Source organism: Lipotes vexillifer, unplaced genomic scaffold (assembly GCF_000442215.2).
Source record: "Lipotes vexillifer unplaced genomic scaffold, Lipotes_vexillifer_v1.1 scaffold724, whole genome shotgun sequence".
NCBI lineage: Eukaryota > Metazoa > Chordata > Mammalia > Artiodactyla > Lipotidae > Lipotes > Lipotes vexillifer.
Genome location: NW_006788746.1, coordinates 538,486 through 560,671, shown reverse-complemented (window position 1 = coordinate 560,671; position 22,186 = coordinate 538,486). Strand labels below are relative to the sequence as shown.

Here is a 22,186-nt window from a genome sequence, read left to right as displayed (position 1 = left end):
CACTCCTGCACTGCTGGTGGGAATGTAAATTGGTTCAGCCACTATGGAGAACAGTATGGAGGTTCCTTAAAAAACTACAAATAGAACTATTATATGACCCAGCAATCCCACTACTGGGCAAATACCCTGAGAAACCATAATTCAGAAAGAGTCATGTACCAAAATATTCATTGCAGCTCTATTTACAATAGCCCGGAGATGGAAACAGCCTAAATGTCCATCGACAGATGAATTGATAAAGAAGATGTGGCACATATATACAATGGAATATTACTCAGCCATAAAAAGAAATGAAATTGAGCTATTTGTAATGAGGTGGATAGACCTAGAGTCTGTTATACAGAGTGAAGTAAGTCAGAAAGAGAAAGACAAATACTGTATGCTAACACATATATATGTAATTTCAGAAAAAAGAAATGTCATGGAGAACCTAGGGGTAAGACAGGAATAAAGACACAGACCTCCTAGAGAATGGACTTGAGGATATGGGGAGGGGGAAGGGTAAGCTGTGACAAAGTTAGAGAGAGGCATGGACATAAAAAAAAAAACTTTCCGTTGGGAAAGTAGTCTTTAAAACAGTATAAAAATAATCACATCTAAAGTATAATTAGTATAGCACAGGGCACTCTGCTCAGTGTTATGTGGCAGCCTGGATGGGAGGGAGTCTGGGGGAGAATGGATACATGTATATGTATGGCTGAGTCACTTTCCTGTGCACCTGAAACTTTCTCAGCATTGTTAACCGGCTATACTCCAATTTAAAATAAAAAGTTTAAAAAAATCCAATAGCTATATATGTGTGCATCTGTTTCTGGACTTTATAATCTCTTCAATTAGTTTGTTTTTCCGTCCTTGCATCACAAACCATAATGTCTTGATTACTACAGCCTTACAGTAAATCTTAATATCTAGTAGTATATGTCCTGTAGGGCTTTTAAAGTTATTTTTAGTTCATGAGTATTTATCAGAAATTATCAGATCCAGTTATATTTCTAAGGGCAATAAACATGGTTAATCCTAAATTGAAAATTTGTAGTCATTGTCTTTAATCTTAATAATAATCTTTAGAGCTTCTGTGTACTATAGCCAAAATTTTATATGGGTAATTACAGCAAAATATTATCTTTATTATATAAATAAAAATTTAGGTTATTTCAGATAACTAAATTTGATAGCTACATTTCAGAAGCCTGGTTTTAAATATGATAATATGGGTTTAAATTTCTTTTTTTCTTTTGGTTTTCTGTATAGTTTAATTTTTCCACAAGATTGAAAATTTTGACTCTTACATGATTATTAGTATCTAATGCTATATTGCCTTAATAAAGGCCTCATTCTTCCTGTTAAGTTATATATGGGTCTCTTTTTCCTACTTTATGCCTATGGGTTTAAGGTAGAACAAATTTGAGTTTTTAATCTCTGTTTTAAGAAGTTACTTTAAGTAAAATTCCTCCACATATTTTAGCAGTGTCTTTACTGACATACAGAAGTGAGAGGAATTAAAATTCTTCTTGGCTAGAAAATAGAGTTGTGACTGTGTATCTCTAAAAAAGATCAGATAAAGTCCCAACATGAAAAATAATAGAAACTGAAAGTAATGAAATGAAACTTCATCTGCAAAAGTAATTACCTGTATGCCTAAATTCTCAATCCATCTCTTTTTTTCTCCCTTCTAAATAATATCTACAGTGGAAATTAAATAGTGACTAGCAGAAAGAACTCTTTATCCTAAATAATTTCTCATTTTTTCCTTTTAAAAAAGACTGCTTTCCTTATCCTTGAAGATAATTTCACTATTCTTTATTATAGATATAATAATTTCATCATTTGAGAAAAACTCCTTATTTTTAAAATCTCAAAAATATTGGGAAAACTATTTTATTTCCAAGCATTCCCTACGTTTTTTTGTATTTTTATTTTTGGTATGATCACAGGTACATGAATTTGGATTAATGATAATTTTTAATTCATATCAGTCTCATCATTGGTCCATTCTAGCCTTCCTAGGTTTTCTGTAGAAAAGTAAAAACTATGACTTAGAACAATGAGTTAATTTCAGTATTTTTCTATACTTACTTTGTCATTGATTATTGACATTTTCAAAGCCCTCTTTCTAATATGGATATTGGTCTACTAGTTTCAGTGTTGGCCTTTATCAAACATATATTCTGTAGATAGTAACCAAATGTATGGTTATAGATGGTACCAAGAAAACTCAAGACTTTAGGGCTACATATTTACTTAGTTTCTGAGTAGCATTATCCATGTTTTTTTGACTTCCTGTCTGGCATATATGTAAGACAAACAAAATAGGAACATGCTTCTGAACATGTGTGATACATTTTTTTAAAAACAGTATATACCCTTTCATATGCTCTCATGGTACCTTGTAACATCCCTTCAGAGTATTTACCCAGCTTGCCATTGGGTATTATCTTTGTGATGTGTGTATGTGCTTTATTCTCTCTGGTGCTAGATATTAGACTCCCTGAGGGCAGGAACTGTCTCACTCATTATTTTATCTGTAGTTATTCATGAATATTTGTTAATTGTAGGAAAAAATACCCTTTCTGATCCAGAGTTTACCTTTATTGTTCCATCATCATTTTTCTCCCTAGTGGTTCAATATACTTTGGACCTTTGGACAGTTGCTTTTCTTCCTTTTCTCTTATCCTTTTACAAGATTTTATGCAGCACACCATTTAGGCAGGGTTTAGAGAACACGTAGCATGCTGTTTTTTGTTTTGTTTGTTTTGAATGGATGAATAATCTCATACCATGGATTTGATGTACCACAATGCTACCATTTTAGCATTCATGCCACCTACAAAGGATCTCAAAGTCATCAGAGAGCAATATGATATTGCTGAGAATTAAAACAAACATGGGTGGGATGAATGATGAACTAGTAAAGATGGAGGATGATGGATAAACATTTCTGCCTATGGATGGAAGGAGTTTTTTGAGATATGTGCTTCAAGGTCAGAGGCTTTAAGAAGACATATTTTCTGGCTAGTGTGCTTGTGCAGAAAAGCAGAGGATATCTGCATATTTAACAAGGTCCCCAGAATTTGAGCTCTTTGAGATCAGAGGCCTATATTGTGAGTCTTCTCCATATTTCACAGAGTGGATATTGCTGAAGAAAAAAAGGTTAAGTATATTCTTTGTCTGCGTTGTGTTACCTAAGTGATTGTAAAATAAGATGTTTTTTGTTTTTGTTTTAATTGGGAAATAATAAAGAACAGTACTGAAAGAGAAAAAAAAAGCTCTAGGAAGCTATTCTTTATTTCAGATGTGGTTTTAAACTTCTGTCCTTTGGTTTTTTATATTCGTCTTTACCCTAAACTATCTTTGTAGTTTGTATTCTAAGGTAGGTTAATGTGATTCAACAACCATTTATTCAATACCTGTTGTGCTAGGCACTAAGAATAGAACAGTGGTCAGTCCTTATGGAACTTAGAGCACCGTATTAGAAGATAAACAATAAAGTGTTCAGTCACAGTCCTTTGGCTGCCATATCAGGAGAGGTAGAGGGACTGTTCAGGTACATAGGCAGAGCTCCAAATCCCAAACTTGGTGGGTCAGGAAGAGGTTCTTAAAGAAAACAATTTTGAGCAACCTAAATGTCCATCAACGGAGGAATGGATAAAGAAGAATGTGATACCTATATACAATGGAATATTACTCAGCCATAAAAAGGAAAGAAATTGGGTCATTTGTAGAGACATGGATGGACCTAGAGACTGTCATACAGAGTGAAGTAAGTCAGAAAGAGAAAAACAAATATCGCATATTAACGCATATATGTGGAATCTAGAAAAAATGGTATAGATCATCTTATTTGCAAAGCAGAAGTAGAGAGACAGACATAGAGAACAAATGTATGGACACCAAGGGGGGACGGGGGAGGGTGGGATGAATTGGGAGTTTGGGATTGACATATATACACTACTGATACTATGTATAAAATAGATAACTAATGAGAACCTGCCTTATAGCTCAGGGAACTCTACTCAGTGCTCTGCGGTGACCTAAATGGGAAGGAAATCCAAAAGGAATTTTATATATATATATATATATATATATACACACACACACACACACACACATATATATACACACACACACACATATATATATATATATATACACGTATAGCTGATTCACTTTGCTGTACAGTAGAAACTAACAACATTGTAAAGCAACTATACTCCAATAAAAAATTAATTATAAAAAAAAGAAAATTTTGTATGCAAGTTCTCTATTTAAACTCATTTGTATTTTTGTGTTTTATGTATTTAGAGACTTTTTATAACTGCAGAGTTAAATATTTTAATGTCCTATAAATTATTTATATCCTAAATGCCTCTATGATTTTCACACTCTTACAAACCATGCCATTGAAAGATTTTTTTAAATTGACAAATAGTTAACATGCAACATTGTATTAGTTTTAGGTGTACAATATAATGGTTATATATAATCATTTCACTATGTATACAACATATATGTGTATATAGTGAAATGATTACCACAATAAGTTTTTAGTTAATATCCATGACCATATACAGTGACAAATTCTTTTCTTGTGATGAGAACTTTTTTTTTATTTTGCGGTACGCGGGCCTCTCACTGTTGTGGCCTCTCCCGTTGCGGAGCACAGGCTCCAGACGCACAGGCTCAGCGGCCATGGCTCACGGAGCCGCTCTGCAGCACGTGGGATCTTCCTGGACCGGGGCACAAACCTGTGTCCCCTGCATCGGCAGGCGGACTCTCAACCACTGTGCCACCAGGGAAGCCCGATGAGAACTTTTAAGATTTACTGTTAGCGTCTTTCAAATACACAATACAGTATTTTTAAAATTTATTTTATTGAAGTAGTTGATTTATAATGTTATGTTAATTTCTGCTGTACAGCAAAGTGATTCAATTATACATATATACATTCTTTTTCATATTCTTTTCCATTATGGTTTATTACAGGATATTGAATATAGTTCCCTGTGCTATACAGTAGGACTTTGTTGTTTATCCATTCTATTTATAGTAGTTTGCATCTGCTAATCCCAAACTCCCAGTCCATCCCTCCCATACTGGCCCTCCCCTTTGGCAACTACAAGTCTGTTCTCTATGTCCGTGAGTCTGTGTCTGTTTCTAGATAAGTTTATTTATGTCATATTTTAGATTCCACATGTAAGTGATATCATATGGTATTTATCTTTCTCTTTCTGACTTACTTCACTTAGTATGATAATCTTTAGATCCATCTACGTTGCTGCAAATGGCATTATTTTATTCTTTTTTGTGTTTGAGTAGTATTCCACTGTGTATTTATACCACATCTTCTTTATGCATTCATCTGTTGTTGAACATTTAGGTTGCTTTTGTGTCTTGGTTATTGTGAATAGTGTTGCTATAAACATAGGGATGCATGGATCTTTTCATATTATGGTTCCAAATATATGCCCAGGAGTAGGATTGCTGGATCATATGGCAACTCTATTTTTAGCTTCCCCCCATCTATATATATACATTTATTTCCCTTTCCTGAAAAAAACTTAGTTCAAACTAGTAGCATATGCTCCCTTTCAAATTTGAGTTACGTGCGTTTCCTTTGTTGTTTGGCTTGGTTTGGGGAAGAGAGAGAGTTAAGCAAAGCATCACAAAGTGCCTGGCGACCACCAGCCACACTCTCCACACGCCCAAGCCACGGGACTTCACAGAGTGCTCTGTAGTCAGTCAGTGGAGGGAAGCTACTTAGGGTCAGCGTTCTAAGGACATTCTAGCCTCGTGGTGACTTCACAGTACAGCTGAATTGTCAACCTGAGCATATGGACAGGTGACTACGGCGTCCCCACCTGCGTGCACTGTGGGACGGGGTGTGCCAGCTTGTGTGCGAACACTTCCAGAGGAAGGAGCCTGCCGGGTCCTCAGGGGTGGAGGCAGCACCAGCAGCCTCCCCTAAAGGTCCAGGCGGTGACTGCTGTAGGTTTCATGGGCCATGGCATCTGTGATTTATCTTCTCGCTACCGCTGGCGTAGCCACAGAAGCAGCCACAGGCGTTGCGCGGTGCACGGTGGGCTGTGTGCCGTTAAAACTTGATTCATGACAGCCGGTGGCTGAGCAGGCCCAGGCTTTGGGTGTGTGAGCCTCTGTCCACTTGGTGCTTCAGAGGGACGCCACGGCCTGCCCTGAGCTCTCGGCCACTGGGGCGTGGACGTAGAGCAGCTTAGACAGGAGGCGATGCCGCTGGAGCTCCGCGTGCCTCTTCCTGACTGTAATTTTCATTGGCCTCAAACCTTAAGACTGAGGATATCCGAGGTGTAAAAATACTCCAGTATGGGGGGCTTCCCTGGTGGCACAGTGGTTGAGAATCTGCCTGCTAATGCAGGGGACACGGGTTTGAGCCCTGGTCTGGGAGGATCCCACATGCCGCAGAGCAACTAGGCCCGTGAACCACAACTACTGAGCCTCGCGTCTGGAGCCTGTGCTCCGCAACGAGAGGCCGCGATAGTGAGAGGCCCGCGCACCGCGATGAAGAGTGGCCCCCGCTTGCCACAACTAGAGAAAGCCCTCGCACAGAAACAAAGACCCAACACAGTAAAAATAAATTAATTAATTAATTCCTACCCCCAACATCTTCTTTAAAAAAAAATACTCTAGTATAAATATAGATCTCTTCCTATAGTATTTTAAACTTACGTAATTTGAACTTCAGTTTTGGTGAACTGACCACCGCCTAGTTGCTTATCCTAGAGCATTAAGTAGAAATAAATAAGTACTGTGGCGCGATCAGTGTTCTTGAACGCTCGCTCTGCTGTCCTGGCACTCGGCGCAGTCAGCATGGTTCGCCCTGACCACAGGTCTCTGCTTCCTGGCGGGCTTGCTGTGCAGTTTCCTTTGTTCACAGAGAGACATGTAGTTTCTAGTTAACCGCCGTTAGTAGAAGCGAATGGGTATTGCATAGAACATGTAGCAAAGATGCACACTTGCCTGTGTGTCCACAGCGTCCAGAGCCTAAGGGAGGCACATGTGTCTGTGCAGAGCTTGGAGCCTGAGCAACGTGCTGTGTTGGGGCTACACACAGATGCCGTGATAGAGCCGACGGGGAGGGGGCCACCACTTCCTCCTGCCCTGAAAGGGAGATGTGCCTCCAGAGCTACACTTTGGGAAAGAAGCCTCAGGCGGGCTGGGGACACCTGAGACCTACCCGGACACCTCGGCCTCAGCAGTTCGGGAGCCCACAAGTGCGGGGCTCAGGCAGGGATGGCCACAGGGGCAGCTGTGTGCAGTTGACTTTCCTTAACCCAAGAAGGAGGTGCTGCTGTAACCAACGGGAAGATGGTTTCCTGCAGCGGGTGATGTCGGCCCTGCAGGCCGGCCCTGGGGTGGGGGGCAGCGTGAGGAAGCGTCCCAGGACGCCACTGGCATGGTTTCTTCTGCTCAGACCACCTCCCGTGTGCTCCCGGGCAGGCCAGCCCCTGACCGGCTGGGAGGGCTGGACTCCAGGGTCCTGCTGCAGGACGGCTGGGGGGTGGGGCACGCCGGGCTGTCGGGCAGGCAGGGACCCGCAGCGACTGGGTAGAGCATGGGTCTGGGGAGGAGTCCTGCCCCGAGTCCACAGAGAGGAACCGGCCGGCCCTGGAACACGGGCTTTCCCATCTGTGATCAACTTAGTGCTCAGAAACACTCTGCACGTTCAGAGTTCTCTGCAGACGCGATTCCCCAGGTGACTCTGGCCTCTGGAGGGAGGAGAGGAGCCCAGGGCGGGGGTCGGTGTCCTGCCTGCTTTCCCCCAGCCCAGGGGGCCTCAGTTTCCTGGTGGTGGATTGGGGGCCTGGCCGGGCAGGTTCGGATCCCCAAGTTTTAGAAACTTTCTAGACGGCAGCAATTCACATCCTCACAGTGACCCCAGACCTGTGCTCCATCACTTCCTGGGTGACAGTGCGGTGAAGTGCCAGGGCCTTAGGACGAAGCTGCCTGCAGAGGCCATCGCCATCCCAGGGAGAGCCCCGTGCAAGTGGCCATGTCGGCTGGGAGCGCTGGCCTGAGCCCCTCTGTGTGGGTGGGTGGGGTCTCCCAGGTCCAGCCGTGACCAACGTGCCTGCCATGGCAGTGCTGTGGCACTCATGGCCACCTGTGCCATGGGCCAGGCCGTGTGTCCATGGAGGGGTGCCCCTAACCGGCCTGCTGCCCTGGACACAGGACTGATAGCGGCAGGGCGGTTGGATTCCTGGGAAGCATTCCCCAGGGGCTGCCATGGGCTTCCCCCAGGACCAAAACCAGGACCACAGGGCCCAGAGCATTACCCGCCAGGCTGTGGCCATGTCCATGCAAAGGGACACATTGCCAAGGGTCCACTGTGACAGCAGGAGGCCCCACCTTTGGCCTCTCAGAGAAACCAAACCCCGCAGATGCTGCCGGCCTCTGGCCCTCCCCTGGCCTGGCCCTGCCATGCGGTTTCTGTACTTGAGGGCGGGGAGGACGGCGAAGGCTGCTCACGGAGGTTCCAGAGAGGCCAGAGGAACTGCAGCGGCCGGAGGAGCAAGGAGAGAGCCGGCGGGCCACCCGCAGCCTCTCGTCCAGGGCCCGGCCCCTGGGGGTCTTCCCCGCTCGGGGCCGGGAGACAGGGGCCGCTGGGAGGGAGTCACAGAGACGGAATATTCTGAGTCTTCCCTGAGCCATTCTGAGAATAAACATGCATCACTGTTTCCTATTTCTTCTCAGAGAAGAGAAATTAATTGCCCTTAGTTTCCATTTTGAAATCTTGTGACATCACACTTTGACTCACTTTGGTCGACAGAGGAGGCTTCTTCCTTTGCACTGCAGCCCTCAGCTCGGCGCCCACCATCAGCGCAGACCTGGTCCTCGGTTTGTGTGCCTGAGCGCATGTGGGTGCATGCGTGCACGTGCGTGGGTGCGTGCGTTGCTACGTGTGTGCGTGTGCGTGTGTTGTGGGTGCCTAGTGCGTAGGTGCGTGCATGTGTGCGTGGGTGTGCAAGCGTGCACGGTGTGCCCTGCCTCCCATACCTGCGTGGTGCTCTCTGGGCACTGCAGCGCCCTGTCCAGGGCTCTGTCTGCTTTATCGGTGCTGCTGGTTGGTGCCTTGGTGCTTGCGGGTCAGCACCCCCAGACAGCGTCTGCCCACCAGCTCCTTTAAAACACCCTCTTTGCTGCAAACCAGTGGCCGGTGTGGTCTGGCCCTGGGAGGCACTTTGGAAAGGGTCATCTGCCCACTTCCTGGCAGGGACGAGGCAGTTGTGTTAGGAAAGGTGAGTCGGGGCCAAAGCTGGGGTCGAGGGGAGTGCGGGCCCGCGGGGGAGGGAGGCCTGGTGCCTCCGCGGCCGTCCAGCCCTGGGTCCGAGTTCTGCCTGCAAGCACAGGAATATAACGAAGTGTGAGGTGGCGGGGGGGACCGGGTGACAGCAGAAGGCCCTGCCGGCTACTTGTCCTCCTGCACCTTCTGGTCGTAGGTGCCGCGTGCTTGTAGCCCGGCACGTAGCCCGACTCGTCCACCAGGTCCACGCGGCCCGCCCTGCACTTGCCCCTTCTGGATGGGTCGAAGCGCTCCTTGTGGGAGCCCGTGAACTTGGTGGTGTCCGTGAGCCGCGACACGGTGAGCGAGGAGATGGCTTTCGTCACCCCTGAAATGATGGGGGCCTTGCCCTCAGTGAGCCTGTGCACCTCTTGGGTGGCCTCCTCACGGCTCTTGTCTTTGAATCTCTTCTTGGCCAGCTCCTCCAGAGCTTCCTTGAACTGCTCAAATGTGATGGTCCTGCAGGGCTTGCCCTTGGTCTTGCTGAAGACGATGTCCATGTCGGTGACGGTCATGTTCCTGCCATCGATCACCTGGCAGTCCCTGCACAGCTTGGACCAGTTCTTGCCATGCATCTCCTTACAGGTGGCCCTGGTGTACCAGTGCAGCGTAAACCTCCTCCAGGGTGCTGGGCTCCGGGCCGTGGTGGCTGCCCCTTCGCTGGCGTCCTCCGACTCTAGTGACAGCCTTTTTGGCTGCCTTGTCCTTCGTGGGGTCCCCTGGGGACTTGGGGGGCATCTTGTTGGCAGGCTTGGGGGGCTTGGGCTTGCTGTCAGCCATGCTCAGAGATGCGGCAACTGCAGCAGGTGCCTCTGCGACTCGCAGGCAAACGACCCAGTCTGTTTTTAGTTTTTTGAGGCACCTTCATACTGTTTTCTCTAGTGGCTGCACCAATTTACATTCCTACCAACAAGTAGGAGGGTTCACTTTTTTCCACACCCTCTCCAGCCTTTGTTATTTGTAAATTTTTTCCTGATGGCCCTTCTGACTGGTGTGAGGTGGTACCTCACTGTAGTTTTGAATTGCATTTCTCTAATGATTAGTGATGTTGAGCAGATTTTCATGTGCCTATTGGTCATCTGTATGTCTTCTTTGGAGAAATGTCTATTTAGGTCTTTTCCCATTTTTTCAATTGGGTTTTTTTTAATTGTTGAGTTTTATGAACTGTTGGTATATTTTGGAAATTAAGCCCTTGTCAGTCACATCATTTGCAGATATTTTCTCCCAGTCTGTAGGTAGTCTTTTCATTTTGTTTATGGTTTCCTTTGCTGTACAAATCTTGTAACTTTGATTAGGTCCCATTTGTTCATTTTTGCTTTTATTTCTATTGCCTTAGGAGACTGATCTAAGAAAACATTGATTGATATGATCTATGTCAGAGAATGCTTTGCCTCTGTTCTCTTCTAGGAGTTTTATGGTGTCATGTCTTATGTCTAAGTCTTTAAGGCATTTGAAGTTTATTTTTTGTGTGTGGTGTGAGGGTGTGTTCTAACCTCATTGTTTTACATGCACCTGTCCAATTTTCCCAGCACCACTTGCTGAAGAGACTGTTTTCCATTATATATTCTTGCTTCTTTTGTCAAAGATTTGACCATAGGTATATGGGTTTATTTCTGGGCTCTCCATTCTGTTCTGTTGATCCATGTTTGTTTTTGTGCCAATACCACACTGTTTTGATTACTGTAGCTTTGTAGTGTACAATACAGTATTTTAAACTATAGTTACCATGCTGTACAGTGCATCACCAGAGCTTATCTGTCTTATAACTCAAAGTTTGTACTTTTTGACCAGTCTCACCCGTTTCACACACACACCCTGATCCTACCTCTGACAACCACAAATCTTTTCTCTGTGTCTGTGTGTTCCATTTTTGGTGGTTGTTGTGTGCTGTTTTTCTTTTATGCCAATACCATACTGTTTTGATTGTTATAGATTTGTAGTATAGTTTGAAATGAGGAGGTGTGATGTTGTCAGCCTTGTTCTTCTTTTTTAAGATTGTTTTGGCTATTCAGGGTCTTTCATGTTACAAATTTTAGGATTGTTTGTTCTGTTTCTATGAAAAATGCCATTGAAATGTTGATAAGAATTGCATTGAGGGCTTCCCTGGTGGCGCAGTGGTTGAGAGTCCGCCTGCCAAGGCAGGGAATGCGGGTTTGTGACCCGGTCCAGGAAGATCCCACATGCTGCGGAATGGCTGGGCCCATGAGCCATGGCCGCTGAGCCTGTGCGTCCGGAGCCTGTGCTCCGCAACAGGAGAGGCCACAACAGTGAGAGGCCCGTGCATCGCCAAAAAAAGGCCAAAAAAAAAAACAATTGCATTGAATATGTCGATTGCCTTTGGTAGTATGGACATTTTAATGATAATATTAATTCTTCCAATCCATGAGGACACAATATCTTTCCATTTATTTGTGTTTTCAGTTTCTTTCATCAGTGTCTTATAGTTTTCAGGGTACCAGTCTCTCCCTCCTTGGTTAAATATATTCCTAGATATTTTACTCATTTGTATGCAATTGTTAATAGGGTTTTTTTCTTAATTGCTCTTTCTGATGTTTATTCCATTCATTATTAGTGTATAGAAATGCAACAGATTTTTTTGTATTGCTTTTGTGTCCTACAACTTTACCGAATTTGTTTATTAGTTCTAACAGTTTCTTGGTGGAATCTTTAGCATTTTCTTTATATAATGTCATGTCATGTTCAAACAGTGACAGTTTTACTTCGTTCCAATTTGGATGCCTGTATTTCTTTTTCTTGCCTGGTTGCTCTGGCTAGGACTTGCAAAATTGTGTTGAATGAAAGTAGTGGGTAGGCATCCTTGTCTTGTTCCTGATCTTAGAGGGAAAGCTTTCAGGTTTTCACCATTGAGTATGATGTTAGCTGTAGGCTTCTCATATATGGTCTTCATTATGTTGAGGTATATTCCCTCTGTACTCACTTTGTTGAGACGTTTTTGTCATAAACAGATGTTGAATTTTGTCAAATGCTTTTTTGGCATTTATTACATGATCATATGATTATCCTTCATTTTATTGATGTGGTGTATCACATTTATTTGCTGATACTGAAAAATCCTTGCATCTCTGGAATAAATGCCACTTGATCATGGCATATGATCCTTTTAATGTATTGTTGAATTCAGTTTGCTACCATTTTGTTGAGGGTTTTTGCATCTATGTTCAACTGGGACATTGGCCTGTAATTTTCTTAATAGTGTGCTTGTTTGGTTTTAGTATTAGGCTAATGCTGGACTCATAAAATGAGTTTGGACGTGTACCTTCCTCTTCTGTTCTTTTATTTAAAATCTTGACCTAAATTTTGATTTGGGGCCATAATTGAGTTAAAACATGTTTATTTTAAGAAATTAATTTTTAAATGATACATTTAATATGACCATAAGAGAGAAGCTTTTTCAGGGGCCTAAAATACAGGAAATAAATCACGATCTTAGTGTGGTTCCTTGTTGAGATCTGACAACTTCCTAAACTAATGTTGTTTTGGTACTTTGATATCTAATATAGAGAGCAAGGTTTGGAATTTTATAATCAATAAAATAATCACAGTGAAAAATAGTATACTGCATGTAAATATACCTGTAATATGTTTGGTCTAATTAAAGTATTAGCAATTAATGAATATAGAAAAATTCAATTGTAGGATGCCTTTTGATTTCAAAGACTGCATAATAAGATAAATTGTGTGAAGGGATAGAGTAATGAATATCTGACAGTTTTTCTGGTTATTTACCACTTTTTGAATGTCCTTGTCTTACTTCAGGAATTTCCATGTCTATGAGTTCTAAATTCCCAGGATAGGATCTAGAATATTCATTTCCTCAGTTTCCTTTGCACTTCAGGCACACGTACTTAACATAGGTGCAGCACACTACCTGTACTGTATTCAGAAGTGAGCTTGAGAAAAGAGGCTTGGCACAGAACTCATTTTGCTGGCAGGAGTTAGCATCAGTGGTTGCGGAGTCAAGTTACTGATCCAGAAGTGTCCTTGGTGTGGTAGCAGGAACAGATGTAGTAAAGTTGAGTTTCTGGCAACATCCAAATTATAGCATGTTGTGCTCCGTGAGGGTAGAAATAGTGGTAGTTATTTCTAGTGCTCCATAGGCAGCAGCAGTTTTTTGTCATCAGGCCAGTTCTATGGTATGTCTTTGGACATTGTTCCTGGAAGCTTAGACTCAAGGCTGCCTGATTCTTAAGCCTTCACAGTAATTCCTTGAGTTAGATCAATAAACTATTAATGAATACCTTTTCTGCCTCATTAGCCAGAGTCAGCTTCTGTTACTTACAACTAAGAACAACAGAAGTTGTTGCCAGAAGTGAGATACTGAAAATTACACACCCTAAAATGTGAAATTAGTTGAATGGAAGACAGGGATAGAGGGGAGTGTTGTTAACATGGACCTGACCATTACAGGCCTTAAGCTGGTGGCCCTTGTTATGTAGTCGTGAATGTAAGGTTAGTGCAACTTACTGTTTTTTGGGAGTACAGCTACAGCAATAAGGGATATAATCAGAATGTCAGTGTGTGCTCGTTATTTCTTCCTGCTTTCAGCAAAATATTGAAAAAGAGGATTAATGCAGGTTAAGCTAGTCAGTCTTCAAAGCAAAGATGGAAAGAAGTACTACTTTGCGAAGGGACACTTCTTGCTACAACCTGGAATCTGATTGAGGGTCCTATAATTTAGAGCCTTGCAGGCCTAAAAATGCCAGTTGCTCCTATCCACTAAAACTAAAGCCAATACAAGCAGGGGGTCTTTTAGCTCTAATATAAGATCAGTGCCCCAAGCTTTCTCATTTGCCAGACAAAGATCAGATATATGATGCATTTACTCACTGGAGCCTGTAGTTTTTCATTGTGTTAAGAAGTGTCCATTAAGCTAAGAGTTAAGGAGATGGGACAGCATAGAGACCATAACCAGAGAATGAAAATCTTCATGCTTAGTAACTGTGTCAACATGTTTGCCTGTGGCTACTTGCACATGGAAATGACTGGAAAAAAAATAGATTGGAAGTTATAAGGTTTTTGAATAAATTGTATTGCCAAGAAACCCCAAGTTTGGTTAGCTCTCTTTCACTCTTAAGGCCATCCCTGGGTCCCTTAACTCATGTCAACAGGAAGTGGATTATGAAAGCTTCAGAGCCTCAAAGAAGGGCATTTTTTGTAATATCTCCATCTGGATCCCCCAGAGGACAGACTAGAAGCCTTGAAGGACAGTGGACAATAGAGGGTCTTTGGGTCTCCCAGAAAACAGGATTAGGTGTTGCCAATTTGGCTGACTAGAGTTTATTGCTCTGCCAAAAGCAAGGAGCTTTTGCTCCTCTGTTCAGAAGGATTTAGGATTTAGGATTTGCTGTGGATCAGTAACTGCCATGTGTTTTCCATTCCAGGTTTTTATTGCTGTATCCTGTTTATTCTTTACTGTGGTCCAGTAGATATCTACCATGTGAGCCACAGCTGGACCTAATGGAAAGGCTAGCACATCAGCTAGAGATCCTTGATTTGAACATGGATGAGATCTTAGGGGTCAAGAAGTAAACGGATGTAGTATTCTATATATCAGAAGAAGGGTGCATATTCATGTTGTGTAGCTGAAAGGGTGAATGGGTTGTTGCCTCTCAATATCCTTTCCTTCTCACTAACTGAAAAATTGTGTTCAGAGTATGGTGTGACAGGGGAGGAAAAAAAGTGATATCTCAGACCATGTGACACCTTTCTGGTCAGTGTAAGCAGCTGTCTACTGAATGTTGCTTCCAGTAAAGCTATTGTTTTCTTGTTAAAAGGAAGAGGCCGGGGCTTCCCTGGTGGCGCAGTCGTTGAGAGTCTGCCTGCCAATGCAGAGGACACGGGTTCGTGCCCCAGTCCGGGAGGATCCCACATGTCATGGAGAGGTTGGGCCCGTGAGCCATGGCCGCTGGGCCTGCGCGTCCGGAGCCTGTGCTCCGCAGCGGGAGAGGCCACAGCAGTGAGAGGCCGGTGTACCGCAAAAAAAAAAAAAAAAAAAAGGAAGAGGCCGAGCTAGCACTCTCTTTTTCGCCCTTTTCCCCTCTTCCTGCCTGGAATGCAGATGTGATGTGACAGCAGCAGTGAAGACAGAAACCATACATGAAGAGGAGCAGAACAGGAAAAAAAAGAAGAACCTGGGTCCTTGGTGGTACTAAGGACCTGCAGTAGCCTAGGGTTGCCTTAATCTATATTTCTTGATATGTGAGAAAGTTAAATCTCTTACTTATACCACTATTTGTTGGACTTTTGGTTAATCTGTCTTTTCCACTAGCTTGTGAACTGTTTGAAGCTGAGGAGACTTTTCTTTTTAATTGAGGTATAGTTGACATATAACACTATACTAGTTTCAAGTATACAACATAATGATTCTATATTTATATATATATATATATATATTTTTTTTTGGATCCTTTTAATTTGTTGTTGGATTCTGTTTGCCAGTATTTTGTTGAGGATTTTTGTGTCTATATTCATCAGTGATATTGGTCGTTAATTTTCTTTTTTTTGTAGTATCTTTGTCTGGTTTTGGTGTCAGAGTGATGGTAGCCTCATAGAATGAGTTTGGGAGTGTTCCTTCCTCTGCAATTTTTTGGAGGAGTTTGAGAAGGATGGGTGTTAGCTCTTCTCTAAATGTTTGACAGAATTCACCTGTGAAGCCAGCTGGTTCTGGACTTTTGTTTGTTGGGAGATTTTTAATCACAGTTTCAATTTCATTACTTGTGATTGGTCTGTTTATATTTTCTATTTCTTCCTGGTTCAGTCTTGGAAGGTTATACCTTCCTAAGAATTTGTCCATTTCTTCCAGGTTGTTCATTTTATTGGCATACAGTTGCTTGTAGTCTCTTAGGATGCTCTGTATTTCTGTGGTGTCTCTTGTAACTTCTCCTTTTTCATTTCTAATTTTATTGATTTGAGTCTTCTCCCTCTTTTTCTTGATGAGTCTGGCTAATGGTTTATAAATTTTGCTTATCTTCTCAGAACCAGTTTTTAGTTTTATGATCTTTGCTATTGTTTTTGTTTGTTTCTATTTCATTTATTTCTGCTCTGATCTTTATGATTTCTTTCCTTCTACTAACTGTGGGTTTTGTTTGTTTTCTTTCTCTAGTTCCTTTAGATGTAAGTTTAGATTGTTTATTTGAGATTTTTCTTGTTTCTTGAGGTAGGCTTGTATAGCTATAAACTTCCCTCTTAGAACTGCTTTTGCTGCATCCCATAGGTTTTGAATCATTGTGTTTTCGTTGTCATTTGTCTCTAGATATTTTTTGATTTCCTCTCTGATTTCTTCAGTGATCTCTTGGTTATTTAGTAACGTATTGTTTAGCCTCCATGTATTTGTGTTTTTAACATTTTTTTCCCTGTAATTGATTTCTGATCTCATAGTGTTGTGGTCAGAAAAGATGCTTGATATGATTTCAATTTTCTTAAATTTACTGAGGCTTGATTTGTGACCCAAGATGTGATCTATCCTGGAGGATGTTCCATGTGCACTTGAGAAGAAAGTGTAATCTGTTTTTGGTTGGAATGTCCTATAAATATCAAATCTGTCTGGTCTATTGTGTCATTTAAAGCTTGTGTTTCCTTACTAATTTTCTGTTTGGATGATCTGTCCATTGGTGTAACTGAGGTGTTAAAGTCCCCCACTATTACTGTGCTACTGTTTCCACTTTTATAGCTGTTAGCAGTTGCCTTATGTATTGAGGTGCTCCTGTGTTGGGTGCATATATATTTATAATGGTTATATCTTCTTGGATTGTTCCCTTGATCACTATGTAGTGATCCTTGTCTCTTGTAACATTCTTTATTTTAAAGTCTATTTTATCTGATATGAGTATTGCTACTCCAGCTACTCTAGCTTTCTTTTGATTTCCATTTGCATGGAATATCTTTTTCCATCCCCTCATTTTCAGTTTGTATGTGTCCCTAGGTGTGAAGTGGGTTTCTTGTAGACAGCATATATATGGGTCTTATTTTTGTATCCATTCAGCAAGCCTGTGTCTTTTGGTTGGAGCATTTAATCCATTCACATTTAAGGTAATTATCGATATGTATGTTCCTATTACTATTTTCTTAATTGTTATGGGTTTGTTTTTGTCGGTCCTTTTCTTCTTTTGTGTTTCCCACTTAGAGTAGTTCCTTTAGCATTTGTTGTAGAGCTGGCTTGGTGGTGCTGAATTCTCTTAGCTTTTGCTTGTCTGTAAAGCTTTTGATTTCTCCATCGAATCTGAATGAGATCCTTGCCGGGTAGAGTAGTTTTGGTTGTATGTTCTTCCCTTTCATCACTTTAAATATATCGTGCCACTCCCTTCTGGCTTGTAGATTTTCTGTTGAGAAATCAACTGTTAACCTTATGGGAGTTCCCTTGTATGTTATTTGTCATTTTTCCCTTGTTACTTTCAATAATTTTTCTTTGTTTTTATTTTTGTCAATTTGATTACTATGTGTCTTGGCATGTTTGTTTCTCCTTGGGTTTATGCTGCCTGGGACTCTCTGCGCTTCCTGGACTTGGGTGGCTGTTTCCTTTCCCGTGTTAGGGAAGTTTTCGACTACAATCTCTTCAAATATTTTCTCAGGTCTTTCTCTCTCTCTTCTCCTTCTGGGACCCCTATAATGTGAATGTTGTTGCGTTTAACTCTCTCTTCCCCTCTGGAACCCCTATAATGCGAATGTTGTTGCATTTAATGTTTTCCCAGAGGTCTCTTAGGCTGTCTTCATTTCTTTTCATTCTTTATTCTGTTCCGTGGCAGGGAATTCCACCATTCTGTCTTCCAGGTTACTCCTCAGGTCTTCTTCTGTATTTATTTATTTATTTATTTTTATGGCTGTGTTGGGTCTTCATTTCTGTGCATGGGCTTTCTCTAGTTGTGGCAAGTGGGGGTCACTCTTCATCGCGGTGCACAGGCCTCTCACTATCGCGGCCTCTGTTGTTGCGGAGCACAGGCTCCAGACGCACAGGCTCAGTAATTGTGGCTCACGGGCCCAGTTGCTCCATGGCATGTGGGATCTTCCCAGACCAGGGCTCGAACCTGTGTCGTCTGCATTGGCAGGCAGATTCTCAACCACTGCGCCACCAGGGAAGCCCTCATCTGTTCTTTTACCTCAGTTATTCTGCTGTTGATTTCTTCCAGTGTATTTTTCATTTCAGTTATTGTATTGTTCATCTCTGTTTGTTTGTTCTTTAATTCTTCTACATGTTTGTTCTTTAATTCTTCTACGTCTTTGTTAAACATTTCTTACATCTTCTCGATCTTTGCCTCCATTCTTTTTCTGAGGTCCTGGATCATCTTCACTATCATTATTCTGAATTCCTTTTCTGGAAGGTTTCCTATCTCCACTTTCATTTAGTTGTTTTTCTGGGGTTTTATCTTGTTCCTTCATCTGGTACATAGCCCTCTGCCTTTTCATCTTTCTGTGAATGTGGTTTTTGTTCCACAGGCTGCAGGATTGTAGTTGCTCTTGCTTCTGCTGTCTGTCCTCTCTATTTATATATACTTTGAAATGATCACCACAATAAGTCTAGTTAATCTGTCCCCATACATAGTTACAAAAATTTTTTTTTTTGTGATGAGGACTTTTAAGATTCTATTAGCAACTTTCAAGTATGCAGTACAGTATTATTAACTAAAGTCACTGTGCTGTACTTAAGAGACTATTATATATTTATTTCTGTATCTTCATTTCGTGATGTAATGTCTAGCAAAAAATAAGCACATGTATGTTTGATAAGTAAACAATTTACTGCCATTGTTAATAAGTTAAAACCTAAACTATAATTTGCTCTCTGGTGAAACCTCCAAAGATTTGGTAACAGCAAGTGAGATATAAAAAATGGTTAAATAATACTTATTTAACTGGTTTTCATTTCAGTAAGCCAGATTTACCATGTGGCTCATAAGAGCATTATCTTTAGTCAGATGACTTATTTTTTTGTGAGAATTTCAGTTTTCCTTTTGAATTCATTTTAGTAATATCTCTAAAACTTTTTTTTTCTTTTTTTTTGCTGTACGCGGGCCTCTCACTGTTGTGGCCTCTTCCATTGCGGAGCACAGGCTCCGGATGCGCAGGCTCAGCGGCCATGGCTCACGGGCCCAGCCGCTCTGCGGCATGTGGGATCTTCCTGGACCGGGGCACGAACCCGTGTCCCCTGCATTGGCAGGCGGACTATCAACCACTGCGCCACCAGGGAAGCCCTCTAAAACATTTTTTAATGATTCAGATTTACAGAAAAGGTGCAAGAAAAGTTGAAGAATATGCGAATTTCCTTTATCCAGATTCTATAAATGCTAACATTTTACCACATTTGCTTTATCATCTCTCCCTCATTTTTTTCTTGAACTCTCTGAAGCTAAATACAGGCATAATGTACTTTTCCCCCCAAATGAGCATTTTTCAGATCATAACAGCCCACTTGGGTTTAGATCTGGAGAAATACTTCAGTGTGTATTTCTTAAAAATACTACATTGTGTATTTCCTAAATTTGCAAAGACGTTCTCTTATATAACAACAGTATAATTATCAAAATCAGTATATTAACATTGATTCAGTTCTGTTATTCAAATTTTCCATTTGTCCTAAGAGTGCCCTTTATAGCAGAAGAAAAAAAAGGGATTGGATCTCTGGTCTAGGGTCCAATTGAAGGTCACACAGATCGCATTTAATCATCATGTTTGTGTGTGTGTGTGTGTGTTTCCAGCATCGTGATTTAATTCATTGTAGAGAATATATTGATGATTGTAAATGTGACTCCTCATTACAGCCTTAAAATTTTTGAAACACCAAAGCACAAAGATGTCAACTATATATCCAAACTACAGGTACAAAACAAGGGCTTCCCTGGTGGCGCAGTGGTTGAGAGTCTGCCTGACAATGCAGGGGACACAGGTTCGTGCCCTGGTCTGAGAAGATCCCACATGCCGTGGAGCGGCTGGGCTCCTCGTGAGCCATGGCTGCTGTGCCTGCACGTTCAGAGCCTGTGCTCCGCAACGGGAGAGGCTGCAACAGTGAGAGGCCCACGTACCACAAAAAACAAACAAACAAACAAACAAAAAACAAGTACATGTATTTTCCACACTCCAAAATTGAGTACACACTGTACTGTCATAGGGAAGGGGTTTACCAATGATGACCTGACAATAAAGAACTCAAGATTGATATACCAAAATAAAATATAAAATAGGAGTTTATAAAAGCAAGTTTGACAGTAGCAGAGAGGACCCTTTTCATTTCTGAGCAAAAATGCATTTCATTATACATACTCTCTCCTAAAATGAATAAACCAGTTACTTGAGAATGTTCTATTTATTTCTTCTATTATGCAACAACATTCTCCATGTCTTTTGAAAAAAAAATATTGTGTGGGAACTGTGGGATAAGCATGCATGTGAATGGAACAGCACAATTACAGTGGTTCTTACAACTCACTTCTAGATAAGGAGAAAGTGTTATTTATTAGTGTGGCCCCATCTTAGCCAGTATTCAGTTTGGAAAGACACTGGGTTAAGATCAGAATGAACTGAAATTCCAAGTTCTAGAATGGATGATTATATATGCCATTGTATTAGTCAGGCTTCTTTTTTTTCTTTTTATTGAAGTATAGTTCATCTACAATGTTGTGTTAGTTTCTACTGTACAGAAAAGTGAATTGGCCACACATACACATATATCCACTCTTCTTTACATTCCCCTCCCATACATGTCATTATAGAGTATTGAGAAGAGCTCCCCGAGCTACATAGTAGGTCCCTATGAGCCATCTGCCATTGCATGTAGTAGTATGTATATGTTTTTAGTCTTCCTTAATCTGGAGCAGTTCCTTAGTCTTTCTTTGTCTTTCATGACCTTGTTCTTTTTGAAAAATATGGGCAAGTTATTTCATAGAATTTGGTGTGAGCATTTTTTGATCATGACAGTTCACCTGGATTCAGCTCTTCTAAAAACTTTCTATCTTAAGAGCTTTACCTCAGTTGACTCCAGCAGGATGTCTTCCCTAGGACTCAGCATTTGTTGTTGTTGTTCTTGTTGTTGAAAAGTGTTTCTCAGTGGGGCCCTATTGTCATTTTGAGCAGATAGTTCTGCACTACACAGATTATCCCACACATCCCTGGCTCCTCCTCTCTAAATTCCAGTAGCATTCTTCAGTTGGTGTGACCACCCAGAACACCTCCAGTTGAGAACCACTGTTATGTAAAATTTGAAATCAAATGCAGGATCTTAGTTCCCCAACCAGGGATGAACCCAGGCGCCCTGCAGTGGAAGCGCAGAGTCCTAACCACTGGACCGCCAGGGAAGTCACTGAAATCTTTAAATTAGGAAAGTGGTCTTGCTTTTTATGTAGTTGGTAGCATGAACTAATTTTCCAGTTGATGGTTTTAATTAATTAATTAATTTATTTTTGGCTGTGTTGGGTCTCTGTTGCTGCGCTCAGGCTTTCTCTAGTTACGGAAAAGGGGGGCTGCTCTTCATTGCAGTGCATAGGCTTCTCACTGCGGTGGCTTTTGTTACAGAGCATGGGCTCTAGGCGTGTGGGCTCAGTAGTTGTGGCTTGTGGGCGGGCACAAGCTCAGTAGTTGCGGTGCACGGATTTAGTTGCTCCGCAGCATGTGGGATCTTCCTGGACCAGGGCTCAAACCCATGTCCCCTGCATTGGCAGGCAGATTCTTAACCACTGCACCACCAGGGAAGTCCCCAGTTGATGGTTTTAATTATCATTAATCTGTAATCTGCTACTGACAGCGTGCTTTAGCTGAATTCTAGTCAGTTATTTAGTTATATTTAATAAATTGATGGTAAATGGTTAAGTTGGTCATGTATGTTTTTGTATAATCTGAAATGAGGGTCCTATTAACTATCTCCAT

At 41.8% G+C, this 22,186-nt stretch overlaps 1 protein-coding gene and 1 pseudogene across 1 annotated transcript in view; one reads left to right on the top strand and one right to left on the bottom strand.

Annotated features, from left to right (window-relative positions):
• Window positions 1-22,186, top strand: part of LYRM7 (LYR motif containing 7) — a 40,530-nt gene that overhangs the window by 18,049 nt on the left and 295 nt on the right. The window lies entirely within an intron of this gene.
• On the bottom strand, window positions 9,083-10,114 carry LOC103090848 (tubulin polymerization-promoting protein pseudogene; annotated as a pseudogene).